This window comes from Amblyomma americanum, chromosome 6 (genome assembly GCF_052857255.1).
Source record: "Amblyomma americanum isolate KBUSLIRL-KWMA chromosome 6, ASM5285725v1, whole genome shotgun sequence".
In the NCBI taxonomy this organism is placed as follows: Eukaryota; Metazoa; Arthropoda; class Arachnida; order Ixodida; family Ixodidae; genus Amblyomma; species Amblyomma americanum.
The window spans coordinates 190,626,528-190,644,523 of NC_135502.1; positions in this window are offsets into that span (position 1 = coordinate 190,626,528).

Sequence of the window (17,996 nt, forward strand, 5' to 3'; positions counted from 1 at the left end):
CGTAAATACAGGTGTTCAGTCGAGCAATGCAGCCTGGAAGAACGAAGCCAAGAACCTCAACCAAAAAGACTAAATAGTTCCTCAACATCACCTCGATCAGGGTGCCACCATGCCCAGTGCCAAAGAACTAAACGTGACTCGATTTAAAACAGTGTGACGCCAATGTTGCAGCAGCTGCCGATGTTAAGCTGGTGGCCGTGAACAGTGGTGGATCTGTTCCACCGGTGCTGATGCCGTGTTGCTCGATGTTCTTTGTAGCGTCGTAACTCTCGGTATTACAGTAATTAAGCGTTTTCAGGTCGCTGTCTTAAAAGCAGGTGTTCATTTGAGCAATGCAGCCTGGTAAAACGAAGCCTAGAACCTGAACCAAAAAGACGAAATGGTTCCTCAACATCTCCTCGCTCAGAGTGCCACCATGCCCTGTGCCAAAGAACGAAACGTGACTCGATTTAAAGCAGTGTGACGTCAATGTTGCAGCACCTGACTATGTTACGCTGGTGGCCGTGAACAGTGGTGGATCGGTTCCACCGGTGCTGATGCCGTGTTGCTCGATGTTCTTTGTAGCGTCGTAACTCTCGGTATTACAGTAATTAAGCGTTTTCATGTCGCTGTCGTAAATGCAGGTGTTCAGTCGGGCAATGCAGCCTGGTAGAACGAAGCAAGAACCTCAACCAAAAAGACGAAATGGTTCCTCAAGATCACCTCGATCAGGGTGCCACCATGCCCAGTGCCCAAGAATTAAACGTGACTCGATTTAAAACTGTGTGACGTCAATGTTACAGCAGCTGCCGATGTTACGCTGGGCCCATGAGCACTGGTGGATCGGTCCCACAGGTGCTGATGCCGAGTTGCTCGATCTTCCTTGTAGCGTCGTAACTCTCGGTAATACAGTAAATTAGCGTTTTCAGGTCGCTGTCTTAAATGCAGGTGTTCATTTGAGCAATGCAGCCTGGTAGAACGAAGCCTAGAACCTGAACCAAAAAGACGAAATGGTTCCTCACCATCACCTCGCTCAGAGTGCCACCATGCCCTTTGCCAAAGAACGAAACGTGACTCGATTTCAAAAGTGTGACGTCAATGTTGCAGCAGCTGCCAATGTTACGCTGGTGGCCGCGAACAGTGGTTGATCGGTTCCACCGGTGCTGATGCCGTGTTGCTCGATGTTCCTTGTAGCGTCGTAAATCTCGGTATTACAGTAATTAAGCGTTTTCTGTTCGCTGTCGTAATTGCAGGTGTTCAGTCGAGCAATGCAGCCTGGTATAACGAAGCCAAGAACCTCATCCAAAAAGACGAAATGGTTCCTGAACATCACCTCGATCAGGGTGCCACCATGCCAAGCGCCAAGGAACGAAACGTGACTCGATTTAAAACAGTGTGACGACAATTCTGCAGTAGCTGCCGAAGTTACGCTGGGGCCATGAACAGTGGTGGATCGGTTCCACAGGTGCTGATGCCGTGTTGCTCTATGTTCCTGTAGCGTCGTAACTCTCGGTAATACATTAATTCAGCGTTTTCAGGTCGCTGTCGTAAATGCAGGTGTTCACTCGAGCAATGCAGACTGGTAAATCGAAGACAAGAACCTGAACCAAAAATACGAAATGTTTCCTCAACATTCCCACACTAAGGGTGCCACCATGACAAGTTCCAAAGAACGAATTGTGGCTCGATTTAAAGCAGTGTGGCGTCATTGTTGCAGAAGATGCCGATGTTACGCTAGGGGCCGTGAACAGTGTCGGATCGGTTCCACCGGTGCTGATGCCGTGTTGCTCGATGTTCTTTGTAGCGTCGTAACTCTCGGTATTACAGTAATTAAGCGTTTTCAGGTCGGTGTAGTAAATGCAGGTGTTCAGTCGAGCAATGCAGCATGGTAGAGCGAAGCCAAGAACCTGAACCAAAAAGACGAAATGGTTCCTCAACATCACCTCGCTCAGAGTGCCACCATGCCTTGTGGCAAACAATAAAACGTGACTCGATTTAAAGCAGTGTGACGTCAATGTTGCAGCAGCTGCCGATGTTACGCTGGAGCACGTGAACAGTGGTGAATCGGTTCCACACGTTCTGATGCCATGTTGCTGGATTTTCCTTGTAGCGTAGTAACCCTGGGTATCACTGTAATTCAGCGTTTTCAGGTCGCTGCCTTAAATGCAGGTATTCACTCGAGCAATGCAGCCTGGTAGAACGAAGCCAAGAACCTGGACCAAAAAGACGAAAAGGTTCCTCAACATCACCTCGCTTAGAGTGCCACCATGCCCTGTGCTAAAGAACGGAAAATGACTCGATTTAAAGCAGTGTCACGTCAATGTTGCAGCAGCTGCCTATGTTACGCTGGGGGCCGTGAAAAGTGGTGGATCGGTACCACAGCTGCTGATGCCGTGTTGCTCGATGTTCTTGCAGCGTCGTAACTCTCGGTATTACAGTAATTAAGCGTTTTCAGGTCGCTGTCGTAAATGCAGGTGTTCAGTCGAGCAATGCAGTTTGGTAGAACGAAGCCAAGCACCTCAACCAAAAAGACGAAATGGTTCCTCAACATCACCTCGCTCAGGTTGCCACCATACCCAGTTCCTAAGAATGAAGCGTGAGTCGATTTATAGCAGTGTGACATCAATGTTGTAGCAGCGGCCGATGTTACGCTGAGGGCCGTGAACAGTGGTGAATCGGTTCCACAGGTGCTGATGCCGTGTTGCTCGTTTTTCCTTGTAATGTCGTAACCCTCGGTATTACACTAAATAAGCGTTTTCATGTCGCTGTCTTAAATGCAGGTGTTCATTCGAGCAATGCAGCCTGGTAGAACGAAGCCAAGAGCCTGAACCAAAAAGACGAAATGGTTCCTCAACATCACCTCGCTCAGAGTGCCACCATGCCCAGTGCCAAAGAACGAAGTGTGACTCGATTTAAAGCAGTGTGATGTCAATGTTGTAGCAGCTGCCGATGTTACTATGGGGATCGTGAACAGTGGTGGGTCGGTTCCACAGGTTCTGATGTCGTGTTCCTCGATGCTCCTTGTAGCGTCGTAGCTCTTGGTATAACAGTAACTCAGCGTTTTCAGGCCGCTGTCGTAAATACAGGTGTTCACTCGAGCAATGAAGCCTGGTAGAACGAAGCCAAGAACCTGAGCCAAAAAGACGAAATGGCTGCTACACATTGCCTCACTCAGAGTGCCACCATGCCTTGTGCCAAAGAATGAAACGTAACTCGATTTAAAGTAGTGGGACGTCAATGTAGCAGCAGATGCCGATGTTACGCTGGGGGCCGTGAACAGTGGTGGATCGGTTCCACAGGGGCTGATGCCGTGTTCTCGATGTTCCTTGTAGCGTCGTAACCCTGTGTATCGCAGTAATTCAGCGTTTTCAGGTCGCTGTCTTAAATGCAGGTGTTCGCTCGAGCAATGCAGCCTGGTAGAACGAAGCCAAGAACCTGAACCGAAAAGTCGAAATGGTTCCTCAACATCACCTCGCTTAGAGTGCCACCATGCCCTGTGCTATAGAACGAAACCTGACGTCAATGTTGTACCAGCGGCCGATGTTACGCTGAGGGCCGTGAACAGTGGTGGATCGGTTCCAGAGGTGCTGATGCCGTGTTGCTTGATGTTACTTTAGCGCCGTAACTCTCGGTATTACAGTAATTCAGCGTTTCAGGTCGCTGTCTTAAATGCAGGTGTTCATTCGAGCAATGCAGCCTAGTAGAACGAAGCCAAGAAACTGAACCAAAAAGACGAAATCGTTCGTCAACATCTCCTCGCTCAAAGTGCCACCATGCTCTGTGCCAAAGAACGAAACGTGACTCGATTTAAAGCAGTGTGACGTCAATGTTGCACCAGCTGCCAATGTTACGCTGGTGGCCGTGAACAGTGGTGGATCGGTTCCACCGGTGCTGATGCCGTGTTGCTCGATGTTCCTTGTAGCGTCGTAACTCTCGGTATTACAGTAATTAAGCGTTTTCAGGTCGCTGTCGTAATTGCAGGTGTTCAGTCGAGCAATGCAGCCTGGTAGAACGAAGCCAAGAACCTGAACCAAAAAGACGAAATGGTTCCTCAACATCACCTCGCTTAGAGTGCCACCACGCCCTGTGCTAAAGAACGAAACCTGACGTCAATGTTGTACCAGCGGCAGATGTTACGCTGAAGGCCGTGAACAGTGGTGGATCGGTTCCAGAGGTGCTGATGCCGTGTTGCTTGATGTTACTTGTAGCGCCGTAACTCTTGGTATTACAGTAATTCAGCTTTTTCAGGTCGCTGTCTTAAATGCAGGTGTTCATTCGAGCAATGCAGCCTAGTAGAACGAAGCAAAGAACCTGAACCAAAAAGACGAAATCGTTCGTCAACATCTCCTCGCTCAGAGTGCCACCATGCCCTGTGCCAAAGAACGAAACGTGACTCGATTTAAAGCAGTGTGACGTCAATGTTGCAGCAGCTGCCTATGTTACGTTGGTGGCCGTGAACAGTGGTGGATCGGTTCCACCGGTGCTGATGCCGTGTTGCTCGATGTTCTTTGTAGCGTCGTAACTCTCGGTATTACAGTAATTAAGCGTTTTCAGGTCGCTGTCGTAAATGCAGGTGTTCAGTCGAGCAATGCAGTTTGGTAGAACGAAGCCAAGCACCTCAACCAAAAAGACGAAATGGTTCCTCAACATCACCTCGCTCAGGTTGCCACCATACCCAGTTCCTAAGAATGAAGCGTGAGTCGATTTATAGCAGTGTGACATCAATGTTGTAGCAGCTGCCGATGTTACTATGGGGATCGTGAACAGTGGTGTGTGGGTTCCACAGGTTCTGATGCGTGTTGCTCGATGTTCCTTGTAGCGTCGTAAATCTCGGTATTACAGTAATTAAGCGTTTTCAGTTCGCTGTAGTAATTGCAGGTGTTCAGTCGAGCAATGCAGCCTGGTATAACGAAGCCAAGAACCTCATCCAAAAAGACGAAATGGTTCCTGAACATCACCTCGATCAGGGTGCCACCATGCCCAGCGCCAAGGAACGAAACGTGACTCGATTTAAAACAGTGTGACGACAATTCTGCAGTAGCTGCCGATGTTACGCTGGGGCCATGAACAGTGGTGAATCGGTTCCACAGGTGCTGATGCCGTGTTGCTCTATGTTCCTTGTAGCGTCGTAACTCTCGGCAATACAATAATTCAGCGTTTTCAGGTCGCTGTCGTAAATGCAGGTGTTCACTCGAGCAATGCAGACTGGTAAATCGAAGCCAAGAACCTGAACCAAAAATACGAAATGTTTCCTCAACATTCCCACACTAAGGGTGCCACCATGCCCAGTTCCAAAGAACGAATTGTGACTCGATTTAAAGCAGTGTGACATCAATGTTGTAGCAGCTGCCGATGTTACTATGGGGATCGTGAACAGTGGTGTGTGGGTTCCACAGGTTCTGATGTCGTGTTCCTCGATGCTCCTTGTAGCGTCGTAACTCTCAGTATTACAGTAACTCAGCGTTTTCAGGTCGCTGTCGTAAATACAGGTGTTCACTCGAGCAATGCAGCCTGGTAAATCGAAGCCAAGAACCTGAGCCAAAAAGACGAAATGGCTCCTACACATTGCCTCGCTCAGAGTGCCACCATGCCTTGTGCCAAAGAACGAAACGTAACTCGATTTAAAGTAGTGTGACGTCAATGTTGCAGCAGATGCCGATGTTACGCTGGGGGCCGTGAACAGTGGTGGATCGGTTCCACAGGGGCTGATGCCGTGTTCTCGATGTTCCTTGTAGCGTCGTAACCCTGGGTATTACACTAAATAAGCGTTTTCAGGTCGCTGTCTTAAATGTAGGTGTTCACTTGAGCAATGCAGCCTGGTAGAACGAAGCCAAGAACCTGAACCAAAAGATGAAATGGTTCCTCAACATCAACTCGCTTAGAGTGCCACCATGCCCTGTGCCAAAGAACGAAACGTGACTCTATTTAAAGCATTGTGACGCCAATGTTGCAGCAGCTGAATATGTTACGCTGGTGGCCGTGTACAGTGGTGGATCGGTTCCACCGGTGCTGATGCCGTGTTGCTCGATGTTCTTTCTAGCGTCGTAAGTCTCAGTATTACAGTAATTAAGCGTTTTAAATCCGCTGCCGTTAATGCAGGTGTTCTGTCGAGCAATGCAGCCTAGTAGAACGAAGCCAAAAACCTCACCAAAAAGACGAAATGGTTCCTCAACATCACCTCGCTTAGAGTGCCACCATGCCCTGTGCCAAAGAAGGAAACGTGACTCGATTTAAAACAGTGTGACGACAATTCTGCAGTAGCTGCCGATGTTACGCTGGGGCCATGAACAGTGGTGAATCGGTTCCACAGGTGCTGATGCCGTGTTGCTCTATGTTCCTTGTAGCGTCGTAACTCTCGGTAATACAATAATTCAGCGTTTTCAGGTCGCTGTCGTAAATGCAGGTGTTCACTCGAGCAATGCAGACTGGTAAATCGAAGCCAAGAACCTGAACCAAAAATACGAAATGTTTCCTCAACATTCCCACACTAAGGGTGCCACCATGCCCAGTTCCAAAGAACGAATTGTGACTCGATTTAAAGCAGTGTGACATCAATGTTGTAGCAGCTGCCGATGTTACTATGGGGATCGAGAACAGTGGTGTGTAGGTTCCACAGGTTCTGATGTCGTGTTCCTCGATGCTCCTTGTAGCGTCGTAACTCTCAGTATTACAGTAACTCAGCGTTTTCAGGTCGCTGTCGTAAATACAGGTGTTCACTCGAGCAATGCAGCCTGGTAAATCGAAGCCAAGAACCTGAGCCAAAAAGACGAAATGGCTCCTACACATTGCCTCGCTCAGAGTGCCACCATGCCTTGTGCCAAAGAACGAAACGTAACTCGATTTAAAGTAGTGTGACGTCAATGTTGCAGCAGATGCCGATGTTACGCTGGGGGCCGTGAACAGTGGTGGATCGGTTCCACAGGGGCTGATGCCGTGTTCTCGATGTTCCTTGTAGCGTCGTAACCCTGGGTATTACACTAAATAAGCGTTTTCAGGTCGCTGTCTTAAATGTAGGTGTTCACTTGAGCAATGCAGCCTGGTAGAACGAAGCCAAGAACCTGAACCAAAAGATGAAATGGTTCCTCAACATCACCTCGCTTAGAGTGCCACCATGCCCTGTGCCAAAGAACGAAACGTGACTCTATTTAAAGCATTGTGACGCCAATGTTGCAGCAGCTGAATATGTTACGCTGGTGGCCGTGTACAGTGGTGGATCGGTTCCACCGGTGCTGATGCCGTGTTGCTCGATGTTCTTTCTAGCGTCGTAAGTCTCAGTATTACAGTAATTAAGCGTTTTAAATCCGCTGCCGTTAATGCAGGTGTTCTGTCGAGCAATGCAGCCTAGTAGAACGAAGCCAAAAACCTCACCAAAAAGACGAAATGGTTCCTCAACATCACCTCGCTTAGAGTGCCACCATGCCCTGTGCCAAAGAACGAAACGTGACTCGATTTAAAGCAGTGTGATGTCAATGTTGCAGCAGCTGCCTATGTTACGCTGGTGGCCATGAACAGTGAGGAATCGGTTCCACCGGTGCTGATGCCGTGTTGCTCGATGTCCTTTGTAGTGTCGTAACTCTCGGTATTACAGTAATTAAGCGTTTTCAGGTCGCTGTCGTAAATGCAGGTGTTCAGTCGAGCAATGCAGCCTGGTAGAACGAAGCCAAGAACCTCAACCAAAAAGACGAAATGGTTCTTCAACATCACCTCGATCAGGGTGCCACCATGCCCAGTGCCAAAGAACTAAACGTGGCTCGATTTAAAGCAGTGTGGCGTCATTGTTGCAGAAGATGCCGATGTTACGCTAGGTGCCGTGAACAGTGGCGGATCGGTTCCACAGGTGCTGATGCCGAGTTGCTCGATGTTCCTTGTAGCGTCGTAACTCTCGGTAATACAGTAAATTAGCGTTTTCAGGTCGCTGCCTTAAATGCAGGTGTTCATTTGAGCAAAGCAGCCTGGTAGAACGAAGCCAAGAACCTGAACCAAAAAGACGAAATAGTTCCTCGACATCACCTCGTTCCGAGTGCCACAATGTCCAGTGACAAAGAACAAAACGTGACTCGATATAAAACACTGAGACGTCAATGCTGCAGCAGCTGCCGATGTTGCGCTGGGGCTATGAACAGTGTCGGATCGGTTCCACCGGTGCTGATGCCGTGTTGCTCGATGTTCTTTGTAGCGTCGTAACTCTCGGTATTACAGTAATTAAGCGTTTTCAGGTCGCTGTAGTAAATGCAGGTGTTCAGCCGAGCAATGCAGCTTGGTAGAGCGAAGCCAAGAACCTGAACCAAAAAGACGAAATGGTTCCTCAACATCACCTCGCTCAGAGTGCCACCATGCCTTGTGGCAAACAATAAAACGTGACTCGATTTAAAGCAGTGTGACGTCAATGTTGCAGCAGCTGCCGATGTTACGCTGGAGCACGTGAACAGTGGTGAATCGGTTCCACACGTTCTGATGCCATGTTGCTGGATTTTCCTTGTAGCGTCGTAACCCTGGGTATCACTGTAATTCAGCGTTTTCAGGTCGCTGCCTTAAATGCAGGTATTCACTCGAGCAATGCAGCCTGGTAGAACGAAGCCAAGAACCTGGACCAAAAAGACGAAAAGGTTCCTCAACATCACCTCGCTTAGAGTGCCACCATGCCCTGTGCTAAAGAACGAAAAATGACTCGATTTAAAGCAGTGTCACGTCAATGTTGCAGCAGCTGCCTATGTTACGCTGGGGGCCGTGAACAGTGGTGGATCGGTACCACAGCTGCTGATGCCGTGTTGCTCGATGTTCTTGTAGCGTCGTAACTCTCGGTATTACAGTAATTAAGCGTTTTCAGGTCGCTGTCGTAAATGCAGGTGTTCAGTCGAGCAATGCAGTTTGGTAGAACGAAGCCAAGCACCTCAACCAAAAAGACGAAATGGTTCCTCAACATCACCTCGCTCAAGTTGCCACCGTACCCAGTTCCTAAGAATGAAGCGTGAGTCGATTTATAGCAGTGTGACATCAATGTTGTAGCAGCGGCCGATGTTACGCTGAGGGCCGTGAACAGTGGTGAATCGGTTCCACAGGTGCTGATGCCGTGTTGCTCGTTTTTCCTTGTAGCGTCGTAACCCTCGGTATTACACTAAATAAGCGTTTTCATGTCGCTGTCTTAAATGCAGGTGTTCATTCGAGCAATGCAGCCTGGTAGAACGAAGCCAAGAGCCTGAACCAAAAAGACGAAATGGTTCCTCAACATCACCTCGCTCAGAGTGCCACCATGCTCTTTGCCAAAGAACGAAACCTGACGTCAATGTTGTACCAGCGGCCGATGTTACGCTGAAGGCCGTGAACAGTGGTGGATCGGTTCCAGAGGTGCTGATGCCGTGTTGCTTGATGTTACTTGTAGCGCCGTAACTCTTGGTATTACAGTAATTCAGCTTTTTCAGGTCGCTGTCTTAAATGCAGGTGTTCATTCGAGCAATGCAGCCTAGTAAAACGAAGCCAAGAACCTGAACCAAAAAGACGAAATCGTTCGTCAACATCTCCTCGCTCAGAGTGCCACCATGCCCTGTGCCAAAGAACGAAACGTTACTCGATTTAAAGCAGTGTGACGTCAATGTTGCAGCAGCTGCCTATGTTACGTTGGTGGCCGTGAACAGTGGTGGATCGGTTCCAGCGGTGCTGATGCCGTGTTGCTCGATGTTCTTTGTAGCGTCATAACTCTCGGTATTACAGTAATTAAGCGTTTTCAGGTCGCTGTCGTAAATACAGGTGTTCAGTCGAGCAATGCAGCCTGGAAGAACGAAGCCAAGAACCTCAACCAAAAAGACTAAATAGTTCCTCAACATCACCTCGATCAGGGTGCCACCATGCCCAGTGCCAAAGAACTAAACGTGACTCGATTTAAAACAGTGTGACGCCAATGTTGCAGCAGCTGCCGATGTTAAGCTGGTGGCCGTGAACAGTGGTGGATCTGTTCCACCGGTGCTGATGCCGTGTTGCTCGATGTTCTTTGTAGCGTCGTAACTCTCGGTATTACAGTAATTAAGCGTTTTCAGGTCGCTGTCTTAAAAGCAGGTGTTCATTTGAGCAATGCAGCCTGGTAAAACGAAGCCTAGAACCTGAACCAAAAAGACGAAATGGTTCCTCAACATCTCCTCGCTCAGAGTGCCACCATGCCCTGTGCCAAAGAACGAAACGTGACTCGATTTAAAGCAGTGTGACGTCAATGTTGCAGCACCTGACTATGTTACGCTGGTGGCCGTGAACAGTGGTGGATCGGTTCCACCGGTGCTGATGCCGTGTTGCTCGATGTTCTTTGTAGCGTCGTAACTCTCGGTATTACAGTAATTAAGCGTTTTCATGTCGCTGTCGTAAATGCAGGTGTTCAGTCGGGCAATGCAGCCTGGTAGAACGAAGCAAGAACCTCAACCAAAAAGACGAAATGGTTCCTCAAGATCACCTCGATCAGGGTGCCACCATGCCCAGTGCCCAAGAATTAAACGTGACTCGATTTAAAACTGTGTGACGTCAATGTTACAGCAGCTGCCGATGTTACGCTGGGCCCATGAGCACTGGTGGATCGGTCCCACAGGTGCTGATGCCGAGTTGCTCGATCTTCCTTGTAGCGTCGTAACTCTCGGTAATACAGTAAATTAGCGTTTTCAGGTCGCTGTCTTAAATGCAGGTGTTCATTTGAGCAATGCAGCCTGGTAGAACGAAGCCTAGAACCTGAACCAAAAAGACGAAATGGTTCCTCACCATCACCTCGCTCAGAGTGCCACCATGCCCTTTGCCAAAGAACGAAACGTGACTCGATTTCAAAAGTGTGACGTCAATGTTGCAGCAGCTGCCAATGTTACGCTGGTGGCCGCGAACAGTGGTTGATCGGTTCCACCGGTGCTGATGCCGTGTTGCTCGATGTTCCTTGTAGCGTCGTAAATCTCGGTATTACAGTAATTAAGCGTTTTCTGTTCGCTGTCGTAATTGCAGGTGTTCAGTCGAGCAATGCAGCCTGGTATAACGAAGCCAAGAACCTCATCCAAAAAGACGAAATGGTTCCTGAACATCACCTCGATCAGGGTGCCACCATGCCAAGCGCCAAGGAACGAAACGTGACTCGATTTAAAACAGTGTGACGACAATTCTGCAGTAGCTGCCGAAGTTACGCTGGGGCCATGAACAGTGGTGGATCGGTTCCACAGGTGCTGATGCCGTGTTGCTCTATGTTCCTGTAGCGTCGTAACTCTCGGTAATACATTAATTCAGCGTTTTCAGGTCGCTGTCGTAAATGCAGGTGTTCACTCGAGCAATGCAGACTGGTAAATCGAAGACAAGAACCTGAACCAAAAATACGAAATGTTTCCTCAACATTCCCACACTAAGGGTGCCACCATGACAAGTTCCAAAGAACGAATTGTGGCTCGATTTAAAGCAGTGTGGCGTCATTGTTGCAGAAGATGCCGATGTTACGCTAGGGGCCGTGAACAGTGTCGGATCGGTTCCACCGGTGCTGATGCCGTGTTGCTCGATGTTCTTTGTAGCGTCGTAACTCTCGGTATTACAGTAATTAAGCGTTTTCAGGTCGGTGTAGTAAATGCAGGTGTTCAGTCGAGCAATGCAGCATGGTAGAGCGAAGCCAAGAACCTGAACCAAAAAGACGAAATGGTTCCTCAACATCACCTCGCTCAGAGTGCCACCATGCCTTGTGGCAAACAATAAAACGTGACTCGATTTAAAGCAGTGTGACGTCAATGTTGCAGCAGCTGCCGATGTTACGCTGGAGCACGTGAACAGTGGTGAATCGGTTCCACACGTTCTGATGCCATGTTGCTGGATTTTCCTTGTAGCGTAGTAACCCTGGGTATCACTGTAATTCAGCGTTTTCAGGTCGCTGCCTTAAATGCAGGTATTCACTCGAGCAATGCAGCCTGGTAGAACGAAGCCAAGAACCTGGACCAAAAAGACGAAAAGGTTCCTCAACATCACCTCGCTTAGAGTGCCACCATGCCCTGTGCTAAAGAACGGAAAATGACTCGATTTAAAGCAGTGTCACGTCAATGTTGCAGCAGCTGCCTATGTTACGCTGGGGGCCGTGAAAAGTGGTGGATCGGTACCACAGCTGCTGATGCCGTGTTGCTCGATGTTCTTGCAGCGTCGTAACTCTCGGTATTACAGTAATTAAGCGTTTTCAGGTCGCTGTCGTAAATGCAGGTGTTCAGTCGAGCAATGCAGTTTGGTAGAACGAAGCCAAGCACCTCAACCAAAAAGACGAAATGGTTCCTCAACATCACCTCGCTCAGGTTGCCACCATACCCAGTTCCTAAGAATGAAGCGTGAGTCGATTTATAGCAGTGTGACATCAATGTTGTAGCAGCGGCCGATGTTACGCTGAGGGCCGTGAACAGTGGTGAATCGGTTCCACAGGTGCTGATGCCGTGTTGCTCGTTTTTCCTTGTAATGTCGTAACCCTCGGTATTACACTAAATAAGCGTTTTCATGTCGCTGTCTTAAATGCAGGTGTTCATTCGAGCAATGCAGCCTGGTAGAACGAAGCCAAGAGCCTGAACCAAAAAGACGAAATGGTTCCTCAACATCACCTCGCTCAGAGTGCCACCATGCCCAGTGCCAAAGAACGAAGTGTGACTCGATTTAAAGCAGTGTGATGTCAATGTTGTAGCAGCTGCCGATGTTACTATGGGGATCGTGAACAGTGGTGGGTCGGTTCCACAGGTTCTGATGTCGTGTTCCTCGATGCTCCTTGTAGCGTCGTAGCTCTTGGTATAACAGTAACTCAGCGTTTTCAGGCCGCTGTCGTAAATACAGGTGTTCACTCGAGCAATGAAGCCTGGTAGAACGAAGCCAAGAACCTGAGCCAAAAAGACGAAATGGCTGCTACACATTGCCTCACTCAGAGTGCCACCATGCCTTGTGCCAAAGAATGAAACGTAACTCGATTTAAAGTAGTGGGACGTCAATGTAGCAGCAGATGCCGATGTTACGCTGGGGGCCGTGAACAGTGGTGGATCGGTTCCACAGGGGCTGATGCCGTGTTCTCGATGTTCCTTGTAGCGTCGTAACCCTGTGTATCGCAGTAATTCAGCGTTTTCAGGTCGCTGTCTTAAATGCAGGTGTTCGCTCGAGCAATGCAGCCTGGTAGAACGAAGCCAAGAACCTGAACCGAAAAGTCGAAATGGTTCCTCAACATCACCTCGCTTAGAGTGCCACCATGCCCTGTGCTATAGAACGAAACCTGACGTCAATGTTGTACCAGCGGCCGATGTTACGCTGAGGGCCGTGAACAGTGGTGGATCGGTTCCAGAGGTGCTGATGCCGTGTTGCTTGATGTTACTTTAGCGCCGTAACTCTCGGTATTACAGTAATTCAGCGTTTCAGGTCGCTGTCTTAAATGCAGGTGTTCATTCGAGCAATGCAGCCTAGTAGAACGAAGCCAAGAAACTGAACCAAAAAGACGAAATCGTTCGTCAACATCTCCTCGCTCAAAGTGCCACCATGCTCTGTGCCAAAGAACGAAACGTGACTCGATTTAAAGCAGTGTGACGTCAATGTTGCACCAGCTGCCAATGTTACGCTGGTGGCCGTGAACAGTGGTGGATCGGTTCCACCGGTGCTGATGCCGTGTTGCTCGATGTTCCTTGTAGCGTCGTAACTCTCGGTATTACAGTAATTAAGCGTTTTCAGGTCGCTGTCGTAATTGCAGGTGTTCAGTCGAGCAATGCAGCCTGGTAGAACGAAGCCAAGAACCTGAACCAAAAAGACGAAATGGTTCCTCAACATCACCTCGCTTAGAGTGCCACCACGCCCTGTGCTAAAGAACGAAACCTGACGTCAATGTTGTACCAGCGGCAGATGTTACGCTGAAGGCCGTGAACAGTGGTGGATCGGTTCCAGAGGTGCTGATGCCGTGTTGCTTGATGTTACTTGTAGCGCCGTAACTCTTGGTATTACAGTAATTCAGCTTTTTCAGGTCGCTGTCTTAAATGCAGGTGTTCATTCGAGCAATGCAGCCTAGTAGAACGAAGCAAAGAACCTGAACCAAAAAGACGAAATCGTTCGTCAACATCTCCTCGCTCAGAGTGCCACCATGCCCTGTGCCAAAGAACGAAACGTGACTCGATTTAAAGCAGTGTGACGTCAATGTTGCAGCAGCTGCCTATGTTACGTTGGTGGCCGTGAACAGTGGTGGATCGGTTCCACCGGTGCTGATGCCGTGTTGCTCGATGTTCTTTGTAGCGTCGTAACTCTCGGTATTACAGTAATTAAGCGTTTTCAGGTCGCTGTCGTAAATGCAGGTGTTCAGTCGAGCAATGCAGTTTGGTAGAACGAAGCCAAGCACCTCAACCAAAAAGACGAAATGGTTCCTCAACATCACCTCGCTCAGGTTGCCACCATACCCAGTTCCTAAGAATGAAGCGTGAGTCGATTTATAGCAGTGTGACATCAATGTTGTAGCAGCGGCCGATGTTACGCTGAGGGCCGTGAACAGTGGTGAATCGGTTCCACAGGTGCTGATGCCGTGTTGCTCGTTTTTCCTTGTAGCGTCGTAACCCTCGGTATTACACTAAATAAGCGTTTTCATGTCGCTGTCTTAAATGCAGGTGTTCATTCGAGCAATGCAGCCTGGTAGAACGAAGCCAAGAGCCTGAACCAAAAAGACGAAATGGTTCCTCAACATCACCTCGCTCAGAGTGCCACCATGCCCAGTGCCAAAGAACGAAGTGTGACTCGATTTAAAGCAGTGTGATGTCAATGTTGTAGCAGCTGCCGATGTTACTATGGGGATCGTGAACAGTGATGGGTCGGTTCCACAGGTTCTGATGTCGTGTTCCTCGATGCTCCTTGTAGCGTCGTAGCTCTTGGTATTACAGTAACTCAGCGTTTTCAGGCCGCTGTCGTAAATACAGGTGTTCACTCGAGCAATGGAGCCTGGTAGAACGAAGCCAAGAACCTGAGCCAAAAAGACGAAATGGCTGCTACACATTGCCTCACTCAGAGTGCCACCATGCCTTGTGCCAAAGAATGAAACGTAACTCGATTTAAAGTAGTGGGACGTCAATGTAGCAGCAGATGCCGATGTTACGCTGGGGGCCGTGAACAGTGGTGGATCGGTTCCACAGGGGCTGATGCCGTGTTCTCGATGTTCCTTGTAGCATCGTAACCCTGTGTATCGCAGTAATTCAGCGTTTTCAGGTCGCTGTCTTAAATGCAGGTGTTCGCTCGAGCAATGCAGCCTGGTAGAACGAAGCCAAGAACCTGAACCGAAAAGTCGAAATGGTTCCTCAACATCACCTCGCCTAGAGTGCCACCATGCCCTGTGCTATAGAACGAAACCTGACGTCAATGTTGTACCAGCGGCCGATGTTACGCTGAGTGCCGTGAACAGTGGTGGATCGGTTCCAGAGGTGCTGATGCCGTGTTGCTTGATGTTACTTGTAGCGCCGTAACTCTCGGTATTACAGTAATTCAGCGTTTTCAGGTCGCTGTCTTAAATGCAGGTGTTCATTCGAGCAATGCAGCCTAGTAGAACGAAGCCAAGAACCTGAACCAAAAAGACGAAATCGTTCGTCAACATCTCCTCGCTCAAAGTGCCACCATGCTCTGCGCCAAAGAACGAAACGTGACTCGATTTAAAGCAGTGTGACGTCAATGTTGCACCAGCTGCCAATGTTACGCTGGTGGCCGTGAACGGTGGTGGATCGGTTCCACCGGTGCTGATGCCGTGTTGCTCGATGTTCCTTGTAGCGTCGTAACTCTCGGTATTACAGTAATTAAGCGTTTTCAGGTCGCTGTCGTAATTGCAGGTGTTCAGTCGAGCAATGCAGCCTGGTAGAACGAAGCCAAGAACCTGAACCAAAAAGACGAAATGGTTCCTCAACATCACCTCGCTTAGAGTGCCACCACGCCCTGTGCTAAAGAACGAAACCTGACGTCAATGTTGTACCAGCGGCAGATGTTACGCTGAAGGCCGTGAACAGTGGTGGATCGGTTCCAGAGGTGCTGATGCCGTGTTGCTTGATGTTACTTGTAGCGCCGTAACTCTTGGTATTACAGTAATTCAGCTTTTTCAGGTCGCAGTCTTAAATGCAGGTGTTCATTCAAGCAATGCAGCCTAGTAGAACGAAGCCAAGAACCTGAACCAAAAAGACGAAATCGTTCGTCAACATCTCCTCGCTCAGAGTGCCACCATGCCATGTGCCAAAGAACGAAACGTGACTCGATTTAAAGCAGTGTGACGTCAATGTTGCAGCAGCTGCCTATGTTACGTTGGTGGCCGTGAACAGTGGTGGATCGGTTCCAGCGGTGCTGATGCCGTGTGGCGCGATGTTCTTTGTAGCGTCGTAACCCTCGGTATTACAGTAATTAAGCGTTTTCAGGTCGCTGTCGTAAATACAGGTGTTCAGTCGAGCAATGCAGCCTGGAAGAACGAAGCCAAGAACCTCAACCAAAAAGACGAAATGGTTCCTCAACATCACCTCGATCAGGGTGCCACCATGCCCAGTGCCAAAGAACTAAACGTGACTCGATTTAAAACAGTGTGACGCCAATGTTGCAGCAGCTGCCGATGTTTAGCTGGTGGCCGTGAACAGTGGTGGATCGGTTCCACCGGTGCTGATGCCGTGTTGCTCGATGTTCTTTGTAGCGTCGTAACTCTCGGTATTACAGTAATTAAGCGTTTTCAGGTCGCCGTCTTAAAAGCATATGTTCGTTCGAGCAATGCAGCCTGGTAAAACGAAGCCTAGAACCTGAACCAAAAAGACGAAATGGTTCCTCAACATCTCCTCGCTCAGAGTGCCACCATGCCCTGTGCCAAAGAACGAAACGTGACTCGATTTAAAGCAGTGTGACGTCAATGTTGCAGCAGCTGCCTATGTTACGCTGGTGGCCGTGAACAGTGGTGGATCGGTTCCACCGGTGCTGATGCCGTGTTGCTCGATGTTCCTTGTAGCGTCGTAACTCTCGGTATTACAGTAATTAAGCGTTTTCAGGTCGCTGTCGTAATTGCAGGTGTTCAGTCGAGCAATGCAGCCTGGTAGAACAAAGCCAAGAACCTGAACCAAAAAGACGAAATGGTTCCTCAACATCACCTCGCTTAGAGTGCCACCACGCCCTGTGCTAAAGAACGAAACCTGACGTCAATGTTGTATCAGCGGCAGATGTTACGCTGAAGGCCGTGAACAGTGGTGGATCGGTTCCAGAGGTGCTGATGCCGTGTTGCTTGATGTTACTTGTAGCGCCGTAACTCTTGGTATTACAGTAATTCAGCTTTTTCAGGTCGCTGTCTTAAATGCAGGTGTTCATTCGAGCAAAGCAGTCTAGTAGAACGAAGCCAAGAACCTGAACCAAAAAGACGAAATCGTTCGTCAACATCTCCTCGCTCAGAGTGCCACCATGCCCTGTGCCAAAGAACGAAACGTGACTCGATTTAAAGCAGTGTGACGTCAATGTTGCAGCAGCTGCCTACGTTACGTTGGTGGCCGTGAACAGTGGTGGATCGGTTCCAGCGGTGCTGATGCCGTGTTGCTCGATGTTCTTTGTAGCGTCGTAACTCTCGGTATTACAGTAATTAAGCGTTTTTAGGTCGCTGTCGTAAATGCAGGTGTTCAGTCGGGCAATGCAGCCTGGTAGAACGAAGCAAGAACCTGAACCAAAAATACGAAATGTTTCCTCAACATTCCCACACTAAGGGTGCCACCATGCCCAGTTCCAAAGAACGAATTGTGACTCGATTTAAAGCAGTGTGACATCAATGTTGTAGCAGCTGCCGATGTTACTATGGGGATCGTGAACAGTGGTGTGTGGGTTCCACAGGTTCTGATGCGTGTTGCTCGATGTTCCTTGTAGCGTCGTAAATCTCGGTATTACAGTAATTAAGCGTTTTCAGTTCGCTGTAGTAATTGCAGGTGTTCAGTCGAGCAATGCAGCCTGGTATAACGAAGCCAAGAACCTCATCCAAAAAGACGAAATGGTTCCTGAACATCACCTCGATCAGGGTGCCACCATGCCCAGCGCCAAGTAACGAAACG